The sequence below is a fragment of the Falco biarmicus genome, chromosome W (genome assembly GCF_023638135.1).
Source record: "Falco biarmicus isolate bFalBia1 chromosome W, bFalBia1.pri, whole genome shotgun sequence".
NCBI lineage: Eukaryota > Metazoa > Chordata > Aves > Falconiformes > Falconidae > Falco > Falco biarmicus.
In genome coordinates this window covers 23,836,558-23,850,352 of record NC_079310.1, presented here as the reverse complement: position 1 = coordinate 23,850,352, position 13,795 = coordinate 23,836,558, and positions in this window count along the sequence as shown.

The window sequence follows — 13,795 nt, the reverse complement described above, 5'->3', positions numbered from 1 at the left end:
AACAATTTGGTGACATCAGTTGATCCTATTTGCAATTTTTCCATGAACAGCAAGGTCACATCAGTTGCTATGACTTCAACAGCACCTTCACTCCTGGCCTTGCCAGAGGTTGTCCATGAGGACCAAGAAGGTGGGCCTGCCATGCTGTGTACCCTCATCCATAGAAGTGTCCCACTTGAAACTCTTTAACACAGGCAGCCTTTTGGGTATCAAAAACCTCCCCTCTGCAGTAAAGGAGCTTGCTGTCTCCAAGTTGCAGGAAAACTTGGGTGCTTCTAGTTCAGCAGCAGGGGCTTCAGAAAAGACATGTAACCTTGTCTCTGCCACTTAGTGTTCTCAGCAGGATGTGAGCAAAATGAGCAGGGGGGAAAAAAATGGTCAGAGGAAATGCACCTGGGAGGTGAAGACTGGAATCAAAGTAGCAACTCTGTCAATAAACTCGCTTGAGGATGGCTGTGCTTGAGTGAGAAGATCCTGAGACCATGAGGCATGGTGTACATTAGGAAGGTTGGTCTGATTTCCTGAATTCTCTGTTTTTACATCATGGCAGTCAGGCAAAGTCCCCAGTGACTGGAAAAAAGGAAACATCACACCCATTTTTAAAAATGGTAAAAAGGAGGAGCCTGGGAACTACCACTCAGTCAGCCTCACTTCTGTGCCTGGTAAGATCATGGAACAGATCTTCCTGGAAGATATGTCAAAACATATGTAAGACAGGGAGATGATTAGAGAGAGCCAACACAGCTTCACCAAGGGCAAATTGTGCCTGACTAATAGTGACCTCCTATGATGGAGTGACTGCATCAGTGGACAAGGGAAGAGCAACTGATGCCATCTACTTGGACTTCTGTAAGGCCTTTGATATGGTCCCCCACAACATCCTTCTCTCTAAATTGGAAAGATATGGGTGTTGTGGTTTAACCCCGGCTGGCAACCAAGCACCACACAGCTGCTTGCTCACTCCCTCCACAGTGGGATGGGGGAGAGTTTCAGAAGAGTAAAAATGAGAAAACTCACAGGTTGAGATAAAGACGGTTTAATAGGGAAAGCAAAAGCCATGCACGCAAGCAAAGCAAACCAAGGAATTTGCTGCTTCCCATTTGCAGGCAGGTGTTTGGCCATCTCCAGGAAAGCAGGGCTCCATCACATGTAACAGTTACTCAGGAAGACAAACACCATACTGCTGAATGTCCCCCCACTCCTTCTTCTTCCCCCAGTTTATATACTCAGCATGATGTCATATAGCATGGAATAACTCTTTGGTCAGTTGGGGTCAACTGTTCTGGCTATGTCCCCTCCTGAGATCTTGCCCACCCCCAGCCTACTGGTGAGGAGGGAGGAATGTTGGTGCGACAGCCTTGATGCTGTGTGAGCACTGCTCAGCAGTAGCCAAGACACTGGTACATTATCACCACCTTTCTAGCTACCAGTTCAAGCACAGCAATGTGAGGGCTGCTATGGGGCTCAGCCAGACCCAATACACTCACTGCCTTACATGGAAATTCCTTCTCTCTGTATGTACTTAGGAATAGAATTGCATAATTCTGTAAGTCACATCAAGGAGCAGTTTATTCACAAGGCAACTAGAGAGACTGTAAATTCCTGACAGAGAAGACATTGCAAATATCCTGCGTAGTTATTTTAAGATAAAACATAAGAAATCAGTATCACCAAAATATATGTCACAAAGTAGACCGAGGTATTGAATAAATTGCAGTATTCAGCATATATCAGAGACTTGCCTCAAGGCTCAGTAATTGCTACAGTCTGCTATGTAAGAAGGATGGAAATGAAACAGGTAGGCCAGATGGGTAAGACAAGCTCCATTCCTACAAAGAAATTACACTCTTGCATAAAACCAGGGCTCTGCGGAAGATCTGTGTATATCACAGAAAGAAAGAACCAAGTAACCCTTCCATGTATATAATTACAGTTGTGATAATACATATGTCCTGCTTTTGGCTGGGATAGAGTTAATTTTCTTCTCAGTAGCTGGTACATTGCTGCATTTTGGATTTAGTATGAGAATACTATTGATAACACATTAATGTTTTTAGTTGCTGCTAAGTAACATTTATAGTAAGTCAAGGACTTTCTGTTTCTTAGGCTCTGCCAACAAGAAGGCTGGAGTGGCACAAGAAATTGGGAGGGGACACAGCCAGGACATCTGACCCAAACTAGTGAAAGGGATATTCTGTACTGTAGAACATCATGCTGAATATATATACTGGGGAGAGTTGGCTGGAGCCTGTGGATCACTGCTCAAGGACTGGGCACACATAAGTCAGTGGGGTGGTGAGCAACTGTGTTGTGCATCACTTGGGTTTTTTCCCTTTTGGATTTCTTTTCTTCCTCTCCTTCTCATTGCAATTGTTGTTATAATTATTATTTATTATTATTTTATTTTAATTATTAAAATGTTATCTCAGTGCAAGAGTTTTACCTTTTCCCTGATTCTCCTCCCCATCCCACTGGGGGGGGGAGTGAGTGAGCAGCTGTGTGGTACTTGGTTGCCAGATGGGGTTAAACTACGACAGTCCTTTTTGGCATCCAACATAGGGCATGAAGGGCTGAGATATCTACAGATCTGACTAGAGTGTGTTAAAACAAAATTGTTATAAGTATTCATTGCATTGGTTTAATAATCACTGCCCACAATGTTTGCTCTTAAATTTGCAGCCCATGATCTCAGTGTTGCGTTATATATTTTACTTTATGTATTTTACTTGCAGTATGTGTTCCCTGTTGCGCTGTTTATTGCTCGTGGGGCCTGGGCTGAAGTTAGCATCGTGTTGTACTATATAGTGCTGGCTTCTGATATAATGGACTCGCTGGTCATGAAACTAATCTGGTCTGTCTACTCATACTGTCGCCTCTGTACTTCGGGTGCTCTCTAGCGGGAAATACTAGCAATTGTACCATCCGCTTTTCCTTTTCGGAGAGCAAACCTATGGGTGGGGCCTACACCTTCCCCTTCTCCCCCGGGCTAATTACAGAAATATTTAAGACTTTTGAAAATTTTTTAATAACCTTGGGATGTTGGAAACAGCATAGCGTTGGCCCTGATTCTATTTCTAGGAATGCTGAATGAGGGTTTGATGTTTTGGATATGTTTGAGATTTAAGCAATTAGATGTGGCTACTCCAGTTCCTGTGACAAGCACTGCGGCTATTACAGCCCCCAATACAAGTGATGCAGAGGACCAATCCATGTCGGTACTGGTCACTCTTATACAGAAGGAATGGACATGGAAAAGAGCTCGTTAGTAAAGGATGACAAAGCAGGGCCATCACAGGAACAGGAGGAAGAGGCAGAACAAGAGGTAACCACTCGATCTCTGTCCCTGAATGAGCTGTGGGATATGCAAAAAGATTTTAGCCGTCATCCAGGTGAGTACATTGACAGCTGGCTGCTTCAGTGCTGGGATAATGGGGCTAACAGTGTAGAATTAGAGGGTAGGGAAGCCAAGCACCAGGGATCACTTTCTAGAGAAGAGGGCGTTGATGAGGCAATTGGAAGAGGGACACAAGTCCTCAGCCTCTGGAGACGACTCCTGTCAAGTGTGAAGGAAAGGTATCCCTTCAAGGAATAAGTTATATGTCACCCAGATAAGTGGACCACCATGGGGAGAGGTATCCAGTACCCGAGGGAATTAGCCGTGAAAGAAATGATTTATTATGACTAAGACAATGTGCAGATATCCCAATGAAGTCCAATGCACACAATCCATGTGGTGGAAATTTGTGGAGTGCACCATCATCGTATGCCAACTCATTGGCAGTAATGAGCTGGAGAGATGAAGCACCACCAACAGTGAAGTGGCTTGCCAACTCCAGGAATATGAAGATAACATCTCTACCACCTTCATCTTGGCTGTGAAGAAATTAGTCCAGTGAATTAATGAGTATAGATCCTACTCCTCACCTGTATGGACCCACATCTCAGCTATTAACAGAAAGTGTCCTTTTGCTTAAGAGAGAGAATATAGGAGGTACACACCATGGGGCACCCTGTGGTTTTACTTGTGGGACTGTGGATAACTGGCTAGCTGAAAAGGGTCACATAGACATAGTCCAGCTGGCTGGACAAAAATGCACATCGCTCTCAGCTTATCTGAAGTAAAGCAAAATACACTGTCTTTGGCTGTCCTTGTTACACAGTAACAGGAAGATCGTGGTGGGAAAAGAATGTTGCAGGTGGGAACAGAAAACTACAGAAGAGAAACTAGGGGCGGGCTTGGTATTTAGGCAACTAACCAATAATGAGCTTAACTTTTGTAATATGTATGAGCTAATTATAACAAGGCATAAAAGGTGACTGTAAGGGACAATAAACGAAGTCTGCTGATCACTCATATTGAGTGACTGTGTCTTCCCTCCGTCGCGACATGGGACCACGGAGAGGACATGAGGAGGTAGGATGGAAAAATGACCTTGACCTTAGAGGCGTGGGTACGTGAATTGCAAGGAAAAATAATCACAATTAAGGGTTCTTTCAGGAAGGTTGCTGCTTCAGTCTCCAGTGGGCAGTTTCCCAGACAGGGTGATAGGGCTGATTTTACTCCCAATCCTGTGGAAAGGAATTCTAATCCATTCTGGCAAGACATAGGTAGGCAGAACTGCTCCACGCGACATCCTCTCTGCACCACTTGCTGCCCTGGTGGAGAATCCTATGACCAGAATTAGAGGGACCCTGCCTCCAGCACGGTGGAGGACAGGGATAACTGGGTTTTCTGAACTGTGTGGATCCAATGGCTAGCACATCGGACCCACAGGAATATAAAGCTCTAACAGATACTGGTACACAGTGTATCCTAATGCCATCAAGTTATGAAGGGGAAGAACCAATCAATGTTTCTGGAGTGACAGGGGGATCCCAACAGCTAACTGTATTGAGCCTGAAATAAGCCTGACTGGGAATGAGTGGCAGAAACATCCCATTGTGACTGGCCCAGAAGCTCCATGTATCCTTGGCATAGACTATCTTAGGAAAGGGTATTTCAAGGATCCAAAAGGGTATCAGTGGGCTTTCAGTATAGCTGCCCTGGAAACAGAGGAAATTAAGCAGCTGTCTACCTTGCCTGGTCTTTCAGAAGACCTATTAGTGGTGAGGTTACTGAAAGTTGAGGAACAGCAGGTGCTGATCGCTACTACCACGGTGCACCGGTGGCAATACACCACCAACCAAGACTCCCTGATTCCCATCCAGGAGCTGATTTGCCAACTAGAGAACCAAGGAGTGATCAGCAGGCCCCACTCACCCTTTAATAGCCCCATATGTCCAGAACAAAAGTCTAATGGAGAGTGGAGACTAACAGTGGACTATCGTGGCCTGAATGAAGTCACGGCACCATTGAGTGCTGCCTTACCAGACATGCTAGAACTTCAATATGAACTGGAATCCAAGGCAGCCAAGTGGTATGCCACTGCTGATGTTGCAAATGCTTTTTTCTCAATCCCTTTGGCTGTGGAGTGCAGGCCACGGTTTGCCTTCACTTGGAGAGGTGTCCAATACACCTGGAATTGACTGTCCCAGAGGTGGAAACACAGCCCTGCCATCTGCCATGGACTGATCCAGGCCACACTAGAACAGGATGGAGCTCCAGAACATCTGCAATACATTGATGACATCATCATATGGGGCGATACAGTAGAAGAAGTTTTTGAGAAAGGAGAGAAAATCATCCAAATTCTCCTGAAAGCCGGTTTTGCGATAAATCATAGTAAAGTTAAGGGACCCACACAGGAGATCCAGTTTTTGGGAATAAAATGGCAAGATGGACTTCATGAAATCCCAATGGATGTGATCAACAAAATAGCAGCGATGTCTCCACCAACTAATAAGAAAGAGACTCAGGCTTTCTTAGGTGTCATCTGTTTTTGGAGAATGCGCATTCCAAATTACAGTATGATTGTAAATCCTCTCTATCATGTGACCCAAAAGAAGAATGATTTTAAATGGGGTTCTGAGCAACTACAAGCCTTTGAACAAATTAAACGAGAGATAGATCAAGCAGTAGGTCTTGGGCCAGTTCGGACTGGGCAAGATGTAAAGAATGTGCTCTACACCACAGCCAGGGAGAATGGCCCTACCTGGATCCTCCGGCAGAAAGCACCAGGGGAAACTTGAGGACGACCTTTGGGTTTTTGGAGTCGGGGATATAGAGGATCAGAGGCCCGCTATACTCCAACTGAAAAAGAGATATTGGCAGCTTATGAGGGAGTTCAAGCCGCTTTGGAAGTGATTGGTACTGAAGCGCAGCTCCTATTGGTGCCCCAGTTACCAGTGCTGGGCTGGGTATTTAAAGGGAGGATTTCTTCTACACATCACGCAACTGATGCTACATGGTGTAAGTGGATTGCGCTGATTACACAATGAGCTCGGATAGGAAATCCCAATCGCCAAGGAATTTTGGAAATTATTATGGATTGGCCAGAAGGTGAAGATTTTGGGATTTCATCAGAGGAAGAGGTGACACGTGCTGAAGAAGCCCCTTTGTATAGTGAACTGCCAGAACATGAGAAGCAATATGCCTTGTTTACTGATGGGTCCTGTCGTATTGTAGGAAAGCATCGGAGGTGGAAGGCAGCTGTATGGAGTCCCCTACGACAAGTTGCAGAAACTGCTGAAGGAGAAGGTGAATCAAACCAGTTTACAGAAGTGAAAGCTATCCAGCTGGCTTTAGATGTTGCTGAACGAGAAAAGTGGCCAATACTTTACCTCTGTACTGACTCATGGATGGTGGGAAATGCTCTGTGGGGGTGGTTACAGCAGTGGAATCAGAGCAAATGGCAACACAGAGGTAAACCCATCTGGGCTGCTGCATTATGGCAAGATATTGCTGCTTGGCTGGAGAACTCAGTTGTAAAAGTATGTCACGTAGATGCTCATGTACCCAAGAGTCGGGCCACTGAAGAACATTTAAACAACCAGCAGGTAGATCAAGCAGCCAAGATTGAAGTGGCTCAAGTAGATTTGGATTGGCAACATAAAGGTGAATTATTTATAGCTTGGTGGGCTCATGACACTTCAGGTCATCAAGGATGAGATGCAACATATAGATGGGCCCGAGATCGAGGGGTGGACTTGACCATGGACACTATTGCACAGGTAATCCATGAATGTGAAACATGCGCTGCAATTAAGCAAACCAAGCGGTTAAAGCCTCTGTGGCATGGAGGCCGATGGTTGAAATATTAATATGGGGAGGCTTGGCAAATTGACTATATCACACTCCCACAGACCTGCCAAGGCAAGTGCCATGTGCTTCCAATGGTGGAAGCAACCACTGGAAGGCTGGAAACATACCCTGTGCCCCACGCAACTGCTCAGAACACTCTCCTGGGCCTTGAAAGAAAGGTCTTGTGGCGACATGGCACCCCAGAAAGAATAGAATCAGACATTTCAGCTCATTTCAGAAACAGTCTCATAGACACTTGGGCCAAAGGACAAGGTATTGAGTGGGTATATCACATTCCTTATCATGCACCGGCCTCTGGGAAAACTGAACGATGTAGCGGACTGTTAAAGACTACACTGAAAGCAATGAGTGGTGGAACTTTCAAACATTGGGATAAACATTTAGCAAAGGCTACCTGGTTGGTTAATACCAGAGGATCTGCTACCTGAGCTGGTCCTGCCCAAAGTTTTTGCGTGCTGTAGAGGGGGATAAAGGTCCTGTAGTGGAGCTTAAAACTATGCTTGGGAAAACAGTCTGGGTCATTCCTACCTCAGGCAAAGGCAAACCCATTTGTGGGATCGTTTTTGCTCAAGGGCCTGGGAGCACTTGGTGGGTAATTCAGGAAGATGAGGAAATTCAATGTGTGCCTCAAAGACATTTGATTTTGGGTGAAAATAGCTGATGAATTAAATTCTGTGATTTTAATTGCTATTCAACACTATATTGTCACTACTCTGGCGGCTTCCTGCCTGTCCTGGTTTTGGTCAGCATAGAGTTAATTTTCTTCTCATTAGCTGCTACAATATTATGTTTTGGGTCTAGTATAAGAATAATGTTGATAACACACTGCTGTTTCTAGTTGTTGCTAGGTAATGTTTATACTAAGTCAAAGACTTTTCAGTTTCTCAGGCCCTGCCAACTAGAAGGCTGGAGAGGCACAAGAAATTGAGAGTGGAATCTGCCAGGACAGCTGACCCAAACTAGCCAAAGAGATACTTCACACCATAGAATGTCATGCTTGGTATATAAACTAGGGGGCTTGGCCAGGGGCGGCTGATCACTGCTCAGGGACTGGCTGGGCATCAGTCAATGGGTGGTGAGCAATTGTATTGTGCATCACTTTACTTGGTTTTTTCCCTTGGGTTTTATTCCTCTCACTCACTCTCTACTTCATTGTAATTATTATTGTCGTTGTTGTTGGAATTATTACTTTCATTTAATATCAGTTATTAAACTGTTCTTATTTCAAACCATGGGTTTTACCTTTTTCTGATTCTCCTCCCCATCACACTGGGGGGGGTGTTGTGGTGTAAGGGGAGTGAGTGAGCGGCTGCATGGTACTTAGTTGTTGGCTGGGGTTAAATCACGACAGGTTGAGATAAAAAAGTTTAATAATAATAATAATTAAAAAAATAAAATTGTAAGGAAAAAAAACCAAGCCAACCAACAAAGAGAGAAGAAAATAAAACACAAGAAAAACAAGTGATTCAAAGACAAACAATTGCTCACCATTACATTATATGGTATGGAATATCCCTTTGGCCAGTTGGGGTCAGCTGTCCCGGTTGTGTCCCATCCCAACTTCTTGTGCATCCCCTGCCTATTGACTAGCAGGGCAGTCCGAGGAACAGAAAAGGCCTTGACACTTTAAGCTCTGCTCAGTAATAACTAAACATCATTGTGTTATCAGCACTCTTTTCAGCACAAATCCAAAACATAGCCCTGTGCAAGCTACTATGAATTAAATTAACTCTGTCACAGTCAAAACCAGTATGAAATGAACTCTTTGGTCAACTAGAGAGAGGAAAGAATTATAACTATAGACTTTGCACTTAATTTAAGCCTGCATTGGGTCTGGCATCGGTCTGGTCTGTTGTCTTTTGTAGAGAAGCTCTTGCAGAGAAGCTCATTTTGGGTAGGTAGCGAGTTACTTTTTATACCTTTTTGGTGTAGATGAATAAGTAGGTGTAGGACATCAGTTCCTGAAATAGTTGTTGCTGACTCCTGTTTTCCTGGAAGGTCAGTTTGTTATGAGTTTCTTTGCCTTGCTCCCATCAGGGTTTCTTTGTTCTGCTAACTACTCCCCATCGAGGAGGTTTTGACTGAGTTTATCAGTGATGTCTTGGGACTTGGATGCAGGCTGAGATATTTTTTGTCAGTATGTTTACTGGGTGGTCTTTGTGGCAGCTCCCATCAAGGAGTAAAGAATAATTATCTGAGGTGCAGGCTGTTGTTTGGAAAAAACAAAATAGAAGTGGTGTACTGAAGAAAGGAAACCGACACTGAAGCCATAAGAGAGGAGCAGGACTGGGTGTAGTGTGAGTTAGTTTCTCCTTTCTGAGGCCCTCGATCCCTACTGTGCATGTGTGATAACAGTGCCTCACACCCCCCATCTCAAAGGGAACAAAGCCCAAATGATAAAAAATGATAAGGGGGAGCACACATCCAGTTTTGTCTAAACTGATAAAAAAGGCTTGCTTAGCTGAAGTTATCCATATGAAAAGCCTATGTGACTGCAAGGGTATAAAATCTCAACTCAAGGAGTGCTTGATGGAGCTCCCCATCAGCCAGCCTGAGAATCCCTATCAACTTCATGCTGCACTTTCCCTCTGAGCAGGTTGTATGTCTATTTAATTTATTTTGCCTTGCAGCTTACTATAATGTTTTAATCAGTTCTATAGTCTATTTTTTTACCTTTCTGTGTGTTGCTCATTATAATATCAAGGGTGATCAACATATGATCACTGCCTCCATTATATTAATAGGGATATGACTTGCAGAAACAAACTTCACAACCTATGGAAGATTATAAAGCAGGTATGTTTATTGCAGCGCTGGGTGCAAGGGGGATTGTTCCTGTTAACTTGCACACTTAGCTCAACTCGCAGTGCACTTTTATACAGTGAAATTGGTTAGTTCCACCTAAAGTCTACGTCTCTTAACTAATTATTGGTTAGTTTATTTCCCGCTTCGATTTAAAGGTAACCGCTCCTTTTTAATTCACTACACATGCTCCCCCAGTGGAGGATCTGCCTCCTTCGAGGGGGGCCATTTGAGTAGGCAGTCGCGGATCTCCCACTTCCACTATTACCTTTACCCTACTTTTGATCAGATTTCTAGTGTCCATGAGTCTTATCTCTTCAATAGTTTCTTTTCACAGTTAGCACGTCTTTGTCAGAAGGCTCCTTATCTGTTGGGGAGAAGGGTTCGCCCGAGTCAAGAAAACACTCAATATGAGTTATGCATCTTGCTCAACTTTATTAGTTTCTAACACTACTTATATAGAACCGATACACATGCACATTCGTAAAGCAGAAATATAATTGGTTAGTAGTCTCTAAGTGCGCGCGGTTCTCACACCCCTAATTATCATGACTAAAATAAGCATTCTATCCATGTAGCTAATTGTGCTGCTGTGCTTCAGCCTTGTAGTTTGTTACTCCCTATTTTCCCATGCTGCTCCCTATCTTTCTTGGCCCTGCACCTGCTTTCCCAGCAGCTGTAGCTTGTTACAGCCACGGCCTGTTGGCACAACATAATTATTTGGTCTCAGGATTCGAGAATAGCCCAAGGCTACCTTTCTTGTTAACTTCAGCACAGCAACTTCAGTACAATTCTGATTACAGGCCTATTCTAATACCAGGCCTGGATTGTGCAGATCTTCAGAGATTCTAAGGCCACGCTTCTGCAGCCATTCTTCTACACTTGGGTCATAGGGACCCATGTATCTGTGGTGCCAGCAACTGGAGTGAGTGTGGGTCTGGGTGCCAGCAGTTGGACTGGGACCATAGGCCAGAAGGCTCATGTGCCTGGGTGCTGATGACTGGAAACATTGGAGTGCACGAAACCAAGTGCCAGCCACTGTATGGGGACCAGGGATCAGAGGCCCATGTGTTTGTGGTGCCAGCAACTGGGGCAAGTTTGGGTGTGTGAGTGAGTGTGTGAGTGCTAGTGAAGATCAAGCTGGACTAGCCGGTAAGTAGTTGAAGTGGCCTGGGAGCTGAGGGGATGGTTTCTCTAAGGGTGAGACCATGGGAGGAGCTGGCTCCTGGAGGGACCAGAGTCATCCCAGCCAGCTGCTGAAGACACCATAGGGTCTGGGGGTCTCTAGGGGCAAGACCCACATATGTGTGTCTCTAAAGATGAGATCATGGAGGAGTTAGCTACTGGGGACCCGGGAGTCCCATCCAGCTCTGCCTGTGTGTGTCTCTGTGATGGGTTAGTTTTGTCTAGCAGCCAAACTCCCATCCAGCTGCTTACCCCCCACCCCAAGTGAGATGGGGGGGGGGATTAGGAAGAATGGGGAAAAGAAACCTCGGGGGTCAAGATACACACAGGGAGATCAGCTATCAATTACCGTCACGGACAAAACAGACTTGACTTGGGAAAATTTAATTTACTGCCAATTAAAATAAATATTTTCAGGTAGTGAGGAAAACAAAACCCACCGCCTTTAAAACAATATCTTACCTCCCCCTTTCCCAGAATCAACTTCATTCCTTCACTCCAGACTCCTCTCCTTCCCCCTTTGTTAGCACCTGTAGGAGACCAACTGGAAAAACAATCTAACACCAAGGAAAGCTCAGAAGGCTGCAAACAACAGCAGGAGATGAAACTCATTAAGGGAAAAGGGGGTGGAGATACCCTGAGTGAAAGATATAGAAAAATAATCAGAGGAAAATGGGAGAAGGAAGATGACAGAAGACTAAGCAAGAAGCTCTGGTATTCTTCAACTGTACTACACTTCATCATTTGTTCAGTTTTAGAAGACCAATTTGCCCTTAATTAAGAAGGATCAGAAAGTATTCCACACAGTACATACATAGAGCAGTACTGTAAAATATTTTCCTTACATGCAGGAAGCAATTAATCAGTGTGATAGACAAGTGTGAAGGGAGAAGGAAGGAGTGTTTTGGCCAAGGAGATAGTAAAACTTGAATGTCACGCATAGTGACAAGAACTCATTTTTTTTCCTGTGAGACGAATGAAAGCCCAATTCTTATACTTTTCTATTCCTAAAACCAAGCATGACTTTTTGGCTTCAGTCTGTATACAGTTGATTTTAGTCCATATTTACACAAACTTGTTATTCTTACAGGGGAGCAGAAAAGATGTTTTCTTGTCCTACCATTTTCTTTAAAGGCTTTTTTTTTCTGAATAAAAATTAAATCAAGACCTTTTAAAGTGAAAAGGGCAATTCTCCCAAGCCAGAATACCTAGTAGCCCATGAAGTTCTTAAAATGAGGGGCTTAGATAATATTCACTCTTTGTGGAAATTTCAGGATTAGGTTTTAAGGTCTTATTCCTTGTTTTCTAATTTATAAGCCTTTCTTTTGGCCACACACTTCTGCCTCTTCCCTTTAGTCAGGCTGGCACTTATCTGAACCACTGATTAGCCAAACTGGCTCAGAAAATGGAAAATTAGACTACTAAACTAGCCAAGGAAGAAGAGCGGAAATGAGTGGGGTTGCTTTCACCCAGTTTACTGGTTTACCAAGTACCAAAGGTGGACACAAGGGAGGAGGGTAATACTCAGGAACTGAGGAGGAATTAGAGGGTGGTTCATTTTGGAAGCAATGAGCTATGAAATTGGGTCAACTGCTTTGTGAAACTTCACTGTCATTGATACCAGAAGTGTTCATGAGGAGCAGGCAACTGCATATTTTGTGGCAGATGAAGCTTTCTTTGTTTACTCTGAAACTCCTAAGTGTTTGGAACAGTACAGTACAAAATGGTTTGTCGATGAGGTCATATGATCATAGTATGTGATGTAAGTTTATGTCACAACTATGCAAAATTTATCACATACAGTTTCTACATCTATTTCACATATCTAAATATCACAACTTGCACTTGTATTGTTGTTATTCTCTGGTGGTTTGACTTTGGCTGAACACCAGGTGCCCACCAAAGCAGCTCTCACTACTCTCCTCAACTGGACAGGGGAGAGAAAATATAATGAAAAGCTTGTAGGTTGATGTAAGGACAGGGAGATCACTCAGCAATTACCATCACAGGCAAAACAGACTTAACTTGGGGAAAGTAGTTTAATTTATTACCAATCAAATCAGAGTAGGATAATGAGAAATAAACCCAGGTCTTTGGAACACCTTCCCCCTCCCACCCCTCCCTTTTTCCCAGGCTTAACTTCACTCCTGATTTCTTTACCTCCTCCCCCCTGAGTGATGCAGGGGGACTGGAAATGAGTGTTGCAGTCAGTTCATTGCACGTTGTCTCTGCCACTCCTTCCTCCTCAGGGGGAGAACTCCTCACACTCTTCTGCTCCAGCATGAGGTCCCTCCTAGGGGAGACAGTTCTCCATGAACTTCTCTGACGTCCTTCCAACAGGGTGCAGTCCTTCAGGAACAGACTGCTCCAGCGTGGGTCCCCCACAGGCTCCCAAGTCCTGCCAGAAAACCTGCTCCAGCATGGACTCCTCTCTCCATGGCTCCACAGGTCCTGCCAGGAGCCTGCTCCAGCATGGGCTTCCCACAAGTTCAGAGCCTCCTTTGGACATCCACCTGCTCTGGCATGGGGTCCTCCACTGGCTGCAAGTGGACAGCTTCCCTCACCATGGTCTTCACCATGGGCTGCAGGGGAATCTCTGCTCTGGCT